The sequence below is a fragment of the Pseudochaenichthys georgianus genome, chromosome 10, assembly GCF_902827115.2.
Source record: "Pseudochaenichthys georgianus chromosome 10, fPseGeo1.2, whole genome shotgun sequence".
Lineage (NCBI taxonomy): Eukaryota > Metazoa > Chordata > Actinopteri > Perciformes > Channichthyidae > Pseudochaenichthys > Pseudochaenichthys georgianus.
In genome coordinates this window covers 34920394-34934386 of record NC_047512.1, presented here as the reverse complement: position 1 = coordinate 34934386, position 13993 = coordinate 34920394, and the positions used below count along the sequence as shown (strand labels likewise).

Sequence of the window (13993 nt, the reverse complement as noted above, 5' to 3'; positions counted from 1 at the left end):
TATTTCTGTAGATTTACAAGACTTTTTCTGTACCATATACGGACACTTCCGTCAACCTTATTTCTGTAGATTAACAAGACTTTGTCCGTAATATTTACTTACACTTCTGTTAATCCTAATACGGATAATTCCGTATTTTAACAGTCCTTAGTATGTACTATTTACAGACACTTCCGTCAATCCTAATATCTTTTTTCTTTTTTTTTTTAAATCGTGGGATTAAAAATAAAAATAAAATCCTAAATAAATAACAATTACACTTTCAAGCACACTGAATAAAGCACAATATATAGAAATTGAACAAAATGTATTTATTTCTTTCCATAAAACTCAACATTCCCCGCTGCCCCAACCTGTAGGAGAACATGCAATGACAAATATCCCCCTCCCAACTTCCCTCCCCCCGAACATGGGGGATTTGAACCCAAAGAATCTGTGGTGGTGGGCAATAATTGTACCCCTCGCTACCTGAGTGCCATACAAATGTTTTTTTTTTTAAATACATTTCCATACAATTGTAAAACCCTAACATGATCATACATTCAAGTATGTAAAATAACAGCAACAATAACCTTTTTCTTAACACCATGATGTTAGAGGTCGGGCTGTGTGTACATGTGCGCCTCAAGATCAAATTAGTAGTTATAAAGCACTTATATACTAATAAAGGACTGGCTTATCTATAGCCAGTTGAGTAGCACTTGAAATGTTTGGCTCTATGAAACCTGATGTACTTATATTATTCTGTTTTCTTCAAGGTTGTGTCTTCCTGGTCGAATGTACTTATTGTAAGTCGCTTTGGATAAAAGCGTCAGCTAAATGCAATGTAATGTAATAAATTCCTCCCACTGTTTGCCACTGCTGTTGCACCCTACTGGCTCACCTGTCAGTGAGGAAGGAGGAGCCTTCATGCAGTGACGACAAAAAAAAAAAAAAAAGTAAACTGTTTTTTGTGTGTGTTGGGATGTTCAGTCCAAAAGTCCAGTCCAAAAAGTTCTGTTTTGAGCTTTGAGGAAAGCTCACATGTGCCAGTCAAATTCCTTCAGCTCAGTCACGAGCTTCGACAGTTTTGGAGGAATGTGGTGCCGTTTCTTCCCCTTCATCTCAGCCTTGGACCCTCGGTCAGGATTCATTCCAAAGAAAACTCTAAGGAAACAGAAATATGTTTAGCTACACATGCAACTAAATGAATGAAACTGAACTAAAGAGTAACATGCCGACAAAGCTCAGATACTACTTGTCGTGTGGCTCTACAGGAGTGGAGCCGTCTAAAATAGCATACATTTGTTTTCTCCACCATGCCCGTGTGTGTGTGTCCATCTACAGCTAATGTTGCAAAAATACTACTATTACAATAACACTTTGCTCCTGTAAGCTGAGCAACTCAGACAACGTGCTGTTAAAGTCTGCTCATCACCAACATACTATACTGGAAATGTCAGCATAACCCATGCACCTGTGACTTGTGTGGATATACTGTACGTGCACTGAACGATCTCAGGGCACCGTTAACTCAGTGCATGAGTAGCACAGCTAGTAGTAGTCGCTAGTAGTCACGAGTGCTGAAAGAAATTGTGACGATTGATAACAAAGTTTTAATATGAAATGTATTATTTATCCGTTTGTGTGTCTGTGTGTGTCTATGTCTGTGCGTATATGTGTGTGCGTCTGTCTGTCTATGTGTGTATGTCTATGTATGTCTATGTATGTGTGTGTGTGTGTGTGTGTGTGTGTTGTGTGTGTTGTGTGTGTGTGTGTGTGTGTGTTGTTGTGTGCCTATGTATGTATGTATGTATGTATGTGTGTCTATGTGTGTGTGTATGTGCGTATCTGTGTGTGTCTGCATGTGTGTGCCTGTGTTTGTATACGTGTATCTATGTGTGTCTATGTATGTATGTGTGTGTGTATATATGTGTGTGTGTATCTATGTGTGTCTGTGTGTGTTTGTCTGTCTATGTGTGTGTATTTGTGTATCTATGTGTGTGTCTATGTATGTGTGTGTGTCTGGGTGTGTGGTGTGTGTGTCTGTGTGTATTCTGCGTGTGTCTGTCTGTGTGTTGTGTGTGTGTGTGTGTGTGTGTGTGTGTGTGTGTGTGTGTGTTGTGTGTGTGTGTGTGTGGGTGTGTGTAGTGTGTGGTGTGTGTGCGTGCGTATCTGTGTTTGTCTGCATGTGTGTGCCTGTGTTTGTATACGTGTATCTATGTGTGTCTATGTATGTGTGTGTGTGTGTATGTGTCTATGTATCTGTATGTGTCTGTGCATATATGTGTGTGTGTGTATCTATGTGTGTGTGTGTGTCTGTGCGTGCCTGTCTATGTGTGTGCATTTGTGTGTGTGGCTGTGTGTATGTGTGTGTCTGTGTGTGCATGTGTATGCCTGTGTATGTGTATCTATGTGTGTCTGTTTGTATGTGTGTGTGTATGTGTCTATGTATGTGTGTGTGTGTGTGTGTGTGTGTGTGTGTGTGTGTGTGTGTGTGTGTGTGTGTGTGTGTGTGTGTGTGTGTGTCTATGTATGTGTATGTATGTGTGTGCGTCTGTGTATCTATGTGTGTGTGTTTCTGTGTGTGTGTATCTGTGTGTGTCTCTGCGTGTGTGTGTGTGTGTGTGTGTGGTGTGTGTGTGTGTGTGTGTGTGTGTGTGTGTGTGTGTGTGTGTGTGTGTGTGTCTGTCTGTGTGTCTATGTATGTGTGTGTGTATGTGCGTATCTGTGTGTGTCTGCATGTGTGTGCCTGTGTTTGTATATGTGTATTTATGTGTGTCTATGTATGTGTGTGCGTGTATATCTGTGTGCGTGTGTGTGTATCTATGTGTGTCTGTGTGTGTGTGTTTGTATGTGTGTCTGTTTGTATGTGTGTGTGTGTGTGTGTGTGTGTGTGTGTGTGTGTGTGTGTATGTGTCTATGTATGTGTGTGTGTCTATGTATGTGTATGTCTATGTGTGTGTGTGTGTGTGTGTGTGTGTGTGTGTGTGTGTGCGTGTCTATGTATGCGTGTCTGTGTCTATGTGTGTGTATGTGTGTATCTATGTATGTGTGTGTGTGTGTGTGTGTGTGTGTGTTGTGTGTGTGTGTGTGTCTATGTATGTGTATCTGTCTATGTGTGTGTATGTGTATCTATGTGTGTGTGTGTATGTCTATGTATCAGTGTGTGTCTGTGTGTATCTGCGTGTGTCTGTCTATGTGTGTATCTGTCTATGTGTGTGTCTGTCTATGTGTGTATGTGTATGTGCGTATCTGTGTGTGTCTGCATGTGTGTGCCTGTGTTTGTATATGTGTATCTGTGTGTGTCTGCATGTGTGTGCCTATGTTTGTATACGTGTATCTATGTGTGTCTATGTATGTGTGTGGGTGTGTGTGTGGGTATGTGTGTGTATATCTGTGTGCGTGTGTATCTATGTGTGTGTGTCGGTGTGTGTGTGTGTGTGTGTGTGTGTGTGTGTGTGTGTGTGTTGTTTGTGTGTTTGTTGTGTGTGGTGTGTTGTGTGTGTGTGTGTGTATGTTGTGTGGTGTGTGTGTCTATGTAATATGTGTGTGTCTATATGTGTGTCTGTGTCTATGTGTGTGCATGTGTGTGTGTCTGTGTATCTATGTGTGTGTCTATGTATGTGTGTGTGTCTGTCTATGTGTGTGTGTGTGTGTGTGTGTGTGTGTGTGTGGTGTGTGTGTGTGTGTGTGTGGTGTGTGTGTATGTATGTCTATGTAGCAGTTGTGTGGTGTGGTGTGTGTATATCTGCATGTGTCTGTGTGTGTCTGTATATGTGTGTCTATTATCTGTGTGTGTCTGCATGTGTGTGCCTGTTTTGTATGCATGTATGTATGTGTGTCTGTGGTGTGTGTGTGTGTGTTGTGTGTGTGTGTGTGTGTGGTGTGTTGTGTGTTGTGTGTGTGTGTTGTGTATTTGTCTTGTATCTGTATGTGTATATCTGTTGTCTGTCTATGTGTGTGTCTGTCTGTGTGTGTGTGTATGTATCTGTGTGTGTGTGCCTGTGTATGTCTGTCTATGTGTGTGTATGCCTGTGTATCTATGTGTGTGTGTGTGTGTGCGTATGTGTGTCTGTTTGTATGTGTTGTGTGTGTCTATGTGTGTGTGTGTGTGTGTGTGTGTGTGTGTGTGTGTGTGTGTGTGGTGTGTTGTGTGTGTGTGTGTGTGTGTGTGTGTGTGTGTGTGTGTGTGTGTGTTGTGGTGTGTGTGTGTGTGTGTGTGTCTCTTCTCCGCTCCCTCTCTTTTTTGCTGCTCTGTCCCCTCCTTGACCCCCGATTCTTTCTGCTTCATTCCATGCCACAGTCCTCAGAAACCTGGAGTCATCCTCTCATGCAGAAATCCAGGCAGGGAGGAGAGCAGCACGTCGGCTATGGACGTCACCTTGATCCTTGAGTGCGAAAAATATCTTTGTTTTACTTTGGATGCTAAACAGCATAGCCACACAACCATTGATATCACAAGGGCTCTTCCATGACTGGAGAACCATTTTGAAGCAATTGCGGCATCTGCGATCCCACCTGTATCTCATTAGCACAGCAACAAGGTGCAATAACATTAACACTGCTGTTCCCTCCCCAACACAAGTATCTTAATAATACATCTAAACCTATCAGGCTGACCCCGCCCCCCAACACACACACAGAAAACTCCACTCTAGTATGATTATAAAACACCAAGAGGCTTAACCGACTCACCTGGAGGTCATAGGCGGTGAAGAGCTGAACTTCAGACACTTCGTCTTTGCGTGCCGCCTTCTTCCTGACAAGCTCAACAGCATGCCGATCCAACTCCGTAAAAGTGGTTCTTCAGGTTGAGGTTCGTTATCCTGTGAAACTCTGCCAACATATAAAATGACTATTTAATTCAGAGTACAATTTATATGTGGACTGAAGGCAGCAGAGATAAACAGAAACATAACATGCTAAATCTGAGTAAACATGCCAAGCTATCAGTGACAAAGGCACACAAAATTATTATATAGTTGTAATATCTAACATATTTTCACCTGTGATTCCATTGTCAAGGCAGGCCAGCGTTCCAGGGTCTCTCCAACAGGTAGCTCATCATTGATGATGTCATTGCGCTGCAGGGCAAAGGTAGTCTGCATTAACTTTGCAATCAAGGGATGGTTTTTATCTCTCATCTTAACACACACACACACACTAGCATGCACCCCCCCCGTGCCTCCCCCACGCGCGTTATAGTTTCTCCACTGCAAGGCTTACCAGGTTGAAGACGCCCTTTATCTGCCAGTTGCTTCAGTTTCACCCTAAAGAGAAAAAAAATTGAAGGTTAGCTGGGTTGCAAAGTTTTCACAAAATGATCAGAGAACAAAAAAGAAAAAAAACTCCCGCCATTTGCGGTTCGAATTTTCCAGAGAACTTTTGCAACACAAACGTTCCACTTTGAGATATAACTTAAAGCAATATAAAATACTGTCTTACAGGTTTAAATCATTTTTCAAGTGAGGCAGATATTAAATCTAGGCTAGCAAACAAGAGCTCAAATCAAACTACACACATGCGACACAAAGTGCATTAGATGCAGAAATGAATAACAAATCATTTAAATACTGTGCAAAGGCAAGAGGTAACTTACCAGAGTAGCGCGGTCAAATTCCGGCAGTGAGACTCGAGAGCACGGTGGACAAACTTCTGGAAGTTTGAGTGATTTCATCCGAGAGGAGCTATAATGGCGGACTCAAATGAACAGCAGTGAGACACGTCGGGGGCGGAGCACATACGTGATGAAGTTAGAGAGATTCAGTAAAACATTTGAGTAAATCCCCAATATGACCCAAAGTGGAATAATACTGTATGCACAATATTACAAATCAGTTCATAGTCATCAGAAAATTTGCGGTGAAATAACTTTTATAAATCTTTGGGTTAAAACAACCCATATTCTTCAAGAAGCTTGTACTTCTTGGTCTTACAGTGCAGTTAGAAGAGAGTTACCTGCCAGACGTCCACGTAATAAAACAAATATTTAACATTAACACAAACTTTATGTTTACCACAAATATCCTTTTTGATTAAGAAATGAGGTTCCATTCCCAAATTAAACACAATGAACCAACCTACCGAGCAGACTTACAGTGCGGACGGATTCCTGTAATGGCGGCCACCACAGATATTTTTTACCGGGCAAAAGCACCCACAATGCAATGCGCAACCAGTGTTGCCAGATTCTGTGAGGGACACAAGGTCAAGGAAAAAAAGCCCAAAAGAAGTGAAGTGGGCCACATGAGCACTTTAAACCTATACAGCAACTATTAGAAAATAGCAGATCACAACGTGCCTCAACGCGATGCATTGTGAGCATGGACTGTTTATATAAATATATAAATATGGTTGTGAGCTTGTAGATCTGCTATTTTCAAATAAAATCTTGGGGGAAACTTATAATAAGCAGACCTGGCAACACTGTTTTCAACGGAAAAAGTAATGTAAAAGTCGATTACAGTACTTAAACAGTAAAATGTTACACCACATTGGCCGTAATTTTACAGATTTTTCTTAGAGTGTACGCAAGGAACAAAACTTGAAGTTGTTGCCTGTTACAAATACCTTGGTATCTGGCTTGATGATTGTCTCACTTTTAAACTTCATGTCAATAACCTGCTAAAAAAACTGAGGGTTAGGCTAGGTTTCTTCTACAGGAACAAGTCCTGTTTCTCGCTTGAGGCCAGGAAAAGGCTAGTCACTGTGAACTTTTTACCTGTGCTGGACTATGGGGATCTGATGTATATGAATGCACCTGCCAATTGCCTGGTCAAGTTAGATGCTGCGTATCACAGTGCTCTGAGATTTGTGAAAAACTGTAAAGCATTAACCCATCACTGTACCCTGTATGCAAGGGCTGGTTTGCTTTCACTAACTGTACGGAGGCTCAGTCACTGGTACATTTGTATATACAAAGCCATGTTAGGGAAACTTCCATCTTATATCTGCTCCCTGATCTCTCGGAGAATTGTAAGTGGCTACTGCCTGAGATCGAATGCTGTGGTTTTATTAAATGTGCCAACTGCTAGGACTGTCTTAGGGAAGACAGCTTTTAGATGCGCAGCTCCTCTGTCTTGGAATAGTCTGCAAATTAAATGGAAACTGAACAATCTGGTGCCACTAAATGTTTTTAAAGCTCGGTTGGATGCTAGTCAATCGGAAGCTATTGGTACCTGCTTATGTGGATAATTATGTAAATGATGCTGTATGATGTCCTTTTGTTGTTCTGTTTATGTTTTTATGTTTCATGTGGAACTACTTGAGCAGGTCTCCCTTGAAAAAGAGATCAATGATCTCAATGGGATTTATCTGTATAAATAAAGGTTTGAAATGAAATGAATATGCAAAAAAAACGGGGAGGAGGTGTGCCGGATTCTCCTCCCATAGAGTCCATTCATTGGTTGATATAAAAGCAACGAGCCAGCAGAGGACCCACAGAAACAAGAGTCTTTTACCATTTAAGGTAAAACAGACGCATTGGCTGTACTTTCACACACCCACATATTTTGCAGAGACTTCCCTCTCTGTGCCTCCCTCTCCCCTTAGTTCAATGTACACACAGTGTCACATACTTTTGTTATAGTTGACTAATACAAACAATATAAGTACTACTTTAATATCAATAATAACGAGGAAAACATTACCTCTGCTCTCAAGCAGTAAAATAGTAGAATATCAGCCTCTATAGAGAACGCACATCATTTTTTCTTAGTTTGTGTCACGCACACTCATTTTCCTTCTTTTACCATTTAAGGTAACACAGACACATTGGGTGTCCTGCACGAACCCTACATAACATATACAGAGAACGCACACTCATTTCAGAGATCTGAGCTATCTTCAAATAAGGGCATTCTCCTGCTCACATCTTACTCTAAATAATGGGTTTAGTCCTCATATTTCCAACTCCCTATTATTATTGATACAAAGTAATTAAACACACATATATTTTAGACATGTATCGTTCTAGCTACTTGGCATTCTGTGTTTAGAGAAGAATGTATCCTCTCCCCACATCTTTAGTCTCCTGTCATGCCAACCTGCTCCTTATTTCACATAAGTAATTTAAACACATTTAAGCCAACTACTGCACAATGTTGTGGAAATGTAGTACTCACAACATGAAAGAATGAAACAGAAAGAAATCAATAAAAACACAAGCACCAGTATAATTGAGCAGTTATTATACAGACCATGGCTTACTGCAACACACACACCCTTCTCTCTGCTGCCTATAGCATATGTCTATATAAGGGTATTTCCTCTCTGTCCCCTTCTACTGACAGGGAAGTTTTCACTTCTCATCTCTCCAGCTTCTTGTTCATATAAACTGCTACTATTAAATACAAAGTAATTAAGTACACATATGAATATATAAAAACACACTTCTTATATATCAGGGGACATTAAAATGAATATACCAAAAATTACACTGGATTAAACTTTCCTGCTATAATATGTTAATTTAATTCTCTTCACGCCTCAATGGGGTTTTGGCTTAGTATTACGCGCACTGAGTAAAGCTCCATTTGAAACTTTAGATCAGGTCCCCCTAAAGTTCTTGTCAGCCAAAGTAGCTCTGCTCTTGGCTCTGACATCAGCTAAAGGGTGAGTGATTGGTCTGCTCTCTCTGTGGCTCCGTCATGTCTCCGGATCCAAGGAGATGGCAGCTCAGCTGTTTTGCGCCCTAACCCGGCTTTTATGCCAATGGTGATCACAAGCTCTTTTAGATAGAAAAGACGAGAGTGATACCTTTGGATGGCTTCTTTCCTCCTCCTCACACATCAGAGGAGGAAGCCACATCTCATCTCCTCCGTCCCGTGTGCGCGCTGTCATGCTATATTGCACGCACGGCTGCTTTACGCAGCTCGACTGTTTGTGCATCACAGAGAGCGCTCAATAGGGCAGCCTCTGACGGCACAGCGCCTGTCACACGGGCTGTGTGAGGCTGTATTTCTCCTCTGGGTTGGATCCCCCGGAGAACATCAAAGCGCACGGCACCAGAGGAATTTCCTCCTCCACGGCGTTGCACGGAGGAATGACAGTGGAAGACATTTGCACTGCTGCATCTTGGTCTTCCCCCTGTTCTTTTATTCGTGTTTATTTTGAGGGACGTCTCCCAGTCCTCTCTGACACACTCAGTACTGAATGTCCTGTCAGAGTGAGTAATGTCGGGGACTCAACTGCGTGCCCTCTCTCCTGCCTGTCGGCATTTAGAGAGCTGCCCTTTTCCCCCTCTTTGATCATTTTAACAAGTGGGACTTTGGTCTCTACTTTTTACAGGTAGCCTATTTAGCCTACCTTCTTTCCCGTATGAAGAATATTCATTTTTTAAATACTATATTCCCTGGGAATGTGATGCTCCATTTACGCATGGCGAAATGGACATGGGTTATTAATTGAGTAGGTGTGTTTCTGTGCTTCTGGTAACAGACGGACCAGTGGGGCGTGGACTACATCCTGCTTCGCCCTTAACCCAATAGCGATAGCCTTAGAGGGCGAAGCCTTATACGAAATATTACTGGGGTTACGTACTGTAACCCAGTTTCTATGAGTATAGGCGCAGCCCTCTAAGGTTCGGGCCCCACTGACTCCGCGAATAGCTGAAGAAAAGCTGTTTGTGTGGGAGCGGATTGCAGGGACTACTTCCTATTTATACGGAAGTGAGTCCGTAGGTGGGCGTGGATTAAGTCTGTCAGTGCTGCACACGTGCAGTGGGATTACCCAATAGCGATAGCCTTAGAGGGCTGCGCCTATACTCATAGAAGCTGGGTTACAGTACGTAATGTGTTGGCGGTGCACAACACATTAACAGTTTTATGATATCACTGGCACCCCATCTAAGACACGAGTGGATCTGACTTTAATAACATTTGACTCAAGTGTTTCGTCAACTAAATGTGTTGCTTAAAATAATACTTCTGCATACAGTATGTGACACTGCAAGTGTTGCACGGCCAGATACGGCTCAAGAAGCTGACACAGATAAGGAAATATCTTCTCTCGAGTTATTACGTCACAGCTTATTCAGCGGAATATCCAAATAATGGCCCGGTGTGCAAAACGCATTAATGACAGCGACCCTCTACCACACAAAACAACACCATTTATATAAACACCTATCATGGGAAAGGTATGTACTCTCTCTGTTTGTATCCATTAGTTATGTATTTGGTCGGGTGTAGCCTAATAGTATTAATCTATAGTAATTCCACACTCGCAAAATACAACATGGACGCCGCTTTGTTGTTGTAGCGTAATCGTTCCGTGAGAAACTAAAACAATGGGAACATTGTGTTGGTGAACACGTATCAATAGATTAATTGTATTTCGTCACTATAACACGGCAGTATATAAATAAAGCTGTATTGTATATCAACCCAGTCTATATATATATATATATATATACTGTTATTTCACACACGCCAAATGGATGCTGTTTTGTAGTTCTACAGACATTGACTATTAGCAGTTTATAAATAAAGCTGTATTGTATATCAGCATATATATATATATATATGTGTATACTGTTATTTCACACACGCTAAATGGAGGAATTATTTCTGATTTGAGTTACATTTTTGAAAGAATACTTGTGAATTAATCGATTTTGTTTTTTCCACATTTGTTTTCACAGTGATGAAGACGAGTATCAAATGGCTTCTGGATCACGATTTTTTCGGTTTTCACGATCAATTTGCATTTTTACTTTCCTACGGTTTGTGAAATGGCTGAACCGAAAAATCGCGATTTAAAAACATTTCTAGACTCCGCAGATTTGTTTTGCTTTAAGGGACTCCGTAGTAGCTTACTCTCTCACTTTCCAGAACGCGCACAAAACTCAGCCACATTGCCTGTGACTACCCGATCTGCAGCTCTGCCAGATCTGCTGTTGTTATGCTGTGTTCGTTGTTCGTTGTTGAGCATAACAGAGGACTCAGACATTGTACATTACATATATAACTAAACACGCCTTTTCTCCTCCTTATCTCTTTCATGACTTTTCATTGAATATGGTTTTGAACGCTGTAATCAATACTCAAGATAGGAAAAACTTCACGGCTGGTTTCATTTCTGGTAGTTCCGGATGTTGTCTCATGCTACCCACGTCTGTAAACAAACATATTCGAATAAACTGTACCTTCATTTAATATTCAGCAATAATAGTATCTCGACGTCTATACAGTAGTTGTAGTGTTGATGAAATCAGTAGTAAATGCTAACCGGAGATGAAGGATTTTCAGAATAAAAGCTTAACAACTGCGCACGAGAACTTCTGGTTTTTCAGTATAAAACAGCATTTAAACTGACGGTATGTTTAAGGTACTTTATGCCATCAAAAACATTGATTTTAATTTATAACACTGTGCGCATGTGCAGAGCTGCAGATCGGGTAGTCACATAGCCTACTACAATCACATTCACCGCTTCACCGACAGATGTACCATACAAATGTCCACGAACACAGATGAAGAACTCATTCCTAAAAAAGGTGCTACTTCAGTTGTATGGAAGTGGTTCGGGTACAAGCGGTCATACATAGAACAAACAACTGTTCTGTGTAAGGTCTGTAGAAAGACAACTTCCTAGAAAGTTAAAGGGATGTTATTTTGTTTGAGGGTATTTTTGTATTATTCATTTCATTATCATTATTTATTATTTTTTGTATTTCATTTTACAAGTTTTTTCAGGGATGGCCTACAAGAGATTTTTTTTCCAGTTTGATTTAAAAAAAATCTTTGCACATTAATGACAGCCAAGTGCCGTGGTGCTGTTTTTATTTTATTTTTTTTAATTCTTGAACAACTGATTTGTTCACATAGGCCTAGACTACTTGGTAATCTCATTTATTTTTATTGTGTTAATAAAGAAAATATGTATTTAAATTTTGCCTTGATCTGGTTTGTTTAGAAAGAAACTGAAAAAAACTGAAAAAATCGAGGTTTAAATCGAAAATTGTCCATTAGTTAGAAAAAAAAATCGAGATTTTATTTTTAGGCCAAATCGCCCAGCCCTATCACAGCCATCAACATCTGCCTCATCCGAGCTACGACGTGCATCAGATCAGCATACAGTTGCCCCAGAGCCATCAACATCTGCCTCATCCGAGCTACGACGTGCATCAGATCAGCATACAGTTGCCCCAGAGCCATCAACATCCAAGCTACGCTGCCAGATGTATGCACCAGTACTAACTCAGCCTCTCTCCGCATCTTCTGATTCAGTGGACAGACTGTCAGGAGGAAAGTGAAACTGGCTGGTGTGTGGCAGACTAAGATTGTTACCGTTCCTGACGCTGTGGTGGACTACAACAGAAGCATGGGCGGCGTGGATGTGTCCGATGCTTTGATTGGGTACTACAGCATTCACCACAAAACCATGAAATGGTACAAGACTTTTTTTTTACCATTTTCTGGACATTGCAGTGGTGAACAGCTTCCTTCTCCACAAGGAGCTGCACAAGATGAGGGGTGACCCCGGCAGGACGAAGCCACACACCCAGAAGTCCTTCAGGGAGCAGCTTGCCGGTGTTTACAAAAAAATGCTTGTGGTTTTATTTCGGTTTTACTGTAGTTTTATTGTATAGTGTGTTATTTTTTAAATAAATCTGCTCCTGTTGGAGACAAATTTATCCTATGTTTCCTACTTTTTATTGTGCAATTAAACCTTCCTAGAAGTGTTAGTCAGGTGATAAACATGTAAGGACTGTGGCAAAGTCCACACACAGACACACACACACACCCACACACCATTTACTCTTACAAAAAGAAATGTAATTAAAAAAGAATACCATTTTTTTAATTTTTTTTTATAAAAACACCTGTATTTGGATGGAATGATTACCTATAGTGATAATATAATTATGTTTACAGTATGGTACCGGAAAAAGGTCAAATGGCACTGATGGTATCCAAATGTGCCCAAAGGTCAGTCATTCTTTCTAAATCTCTCTAAAAAGGTCAACTTTCACTTGTTTTGCCTCAATCTTGATACAGGGTACTTATTATATGTTATACTTTGGATTCCTAAAGCTTTTAGTCAAGGGTGGTTTTCACTATAAGTAATGTTTTATTTTTAGGCGGAGGTAAGAATTTACCTTTTTACTTTGAGAAGAAGAGATTATTAATTTAACCCTTTTAGAAGGGAATATATGGTCATTTGTTCTGGGAATGTCATTTTCGAGCCTGAGACCTGATAAAACAGGCTCAAGGTTAAAAATGAATTAAGTCGGCACGGCGGCCAACATTGAAAATCACTCAGGCCTACCTTTGATGATCAAATCACCTAAACACAATTTCCTTCTCCTGTCCTTTAGGATGAAGAACTTGATGGTGGGGTCATGCAGCTGATCCTTTGCTTTTAAAGCAATCATCAATTCCTTCTCGATAGAAATTAAAGCCAAGTCTGACAGTCGGACTTGCCAAGTCGTGGTCCTTGAGTAGCTTTTTATGCGTTTCAGCGCAGAAAATTACCCCTCCACAGAGGCAGTGGACACAGGTATTGTCAGGATGATGCATGTGAGGGTGTACACTTGTTTCATGATTTCACTCAGTACTTTTTTGAGGAGAAACTGATGAATGACGGCTAGGCTTTTCCCCAAAAAGTCAGACATGCCTTACATTACGGTGAGTTCCGTGTGCAGTCGAGGCTGGTCGAAATATCCGCCATAGCTCTCCATCAAACCTTTCAACTGCAGCAGTTGGGAAATAGTCACGGTAATACCCGAACTGTTGCAGATACAGGAAAGGCCAGCAATTCCTGATTTTTGTGGTCACTGAAGCGGTTGGCAATCTGGGTTAGCAGGCTGTCAATTACGCTGCAATGGAGCTCCCTGTACCGTGTGCAAACGTCTCCTTGAGCTCCACGGCCACACGGAGAGCCAACCAAAGCCTGGGTTTCATCGTACACCCTGTCAAAGTTAATCTTCTCCTGTTCAATTTTCCACTGGAGCTCATCCACTCTGGCCAGTCAGAACTGCATATCAAAACCTTTGTTTTGAAGTATT

General features: G+C 41.1%; 1 long non-coding RNA gene across 1 annotated transcript; it reads right to left on the bottom strand.

The window, feature by feature from the left end:
* Nucleotides 1-4773: 4773 nt before the first annotated feature.
* Nucleotides 4774-5253, bottom strand: LOC117453584 (uncharacterized). Its single transcript, XR_004552912.2, has 3 exons — nt 5209-5253; nt 4989-5066; nt 4774-4818 (listed from the first exon to the last, which is right to left on the bottom strand). It is a non-coding gene; the product is annotated as an uncharacterized lncRNA (long non-coding RNA).
* Between the last annotated feature and the right edge of the window lie 8740 nt (nt 5254-13993).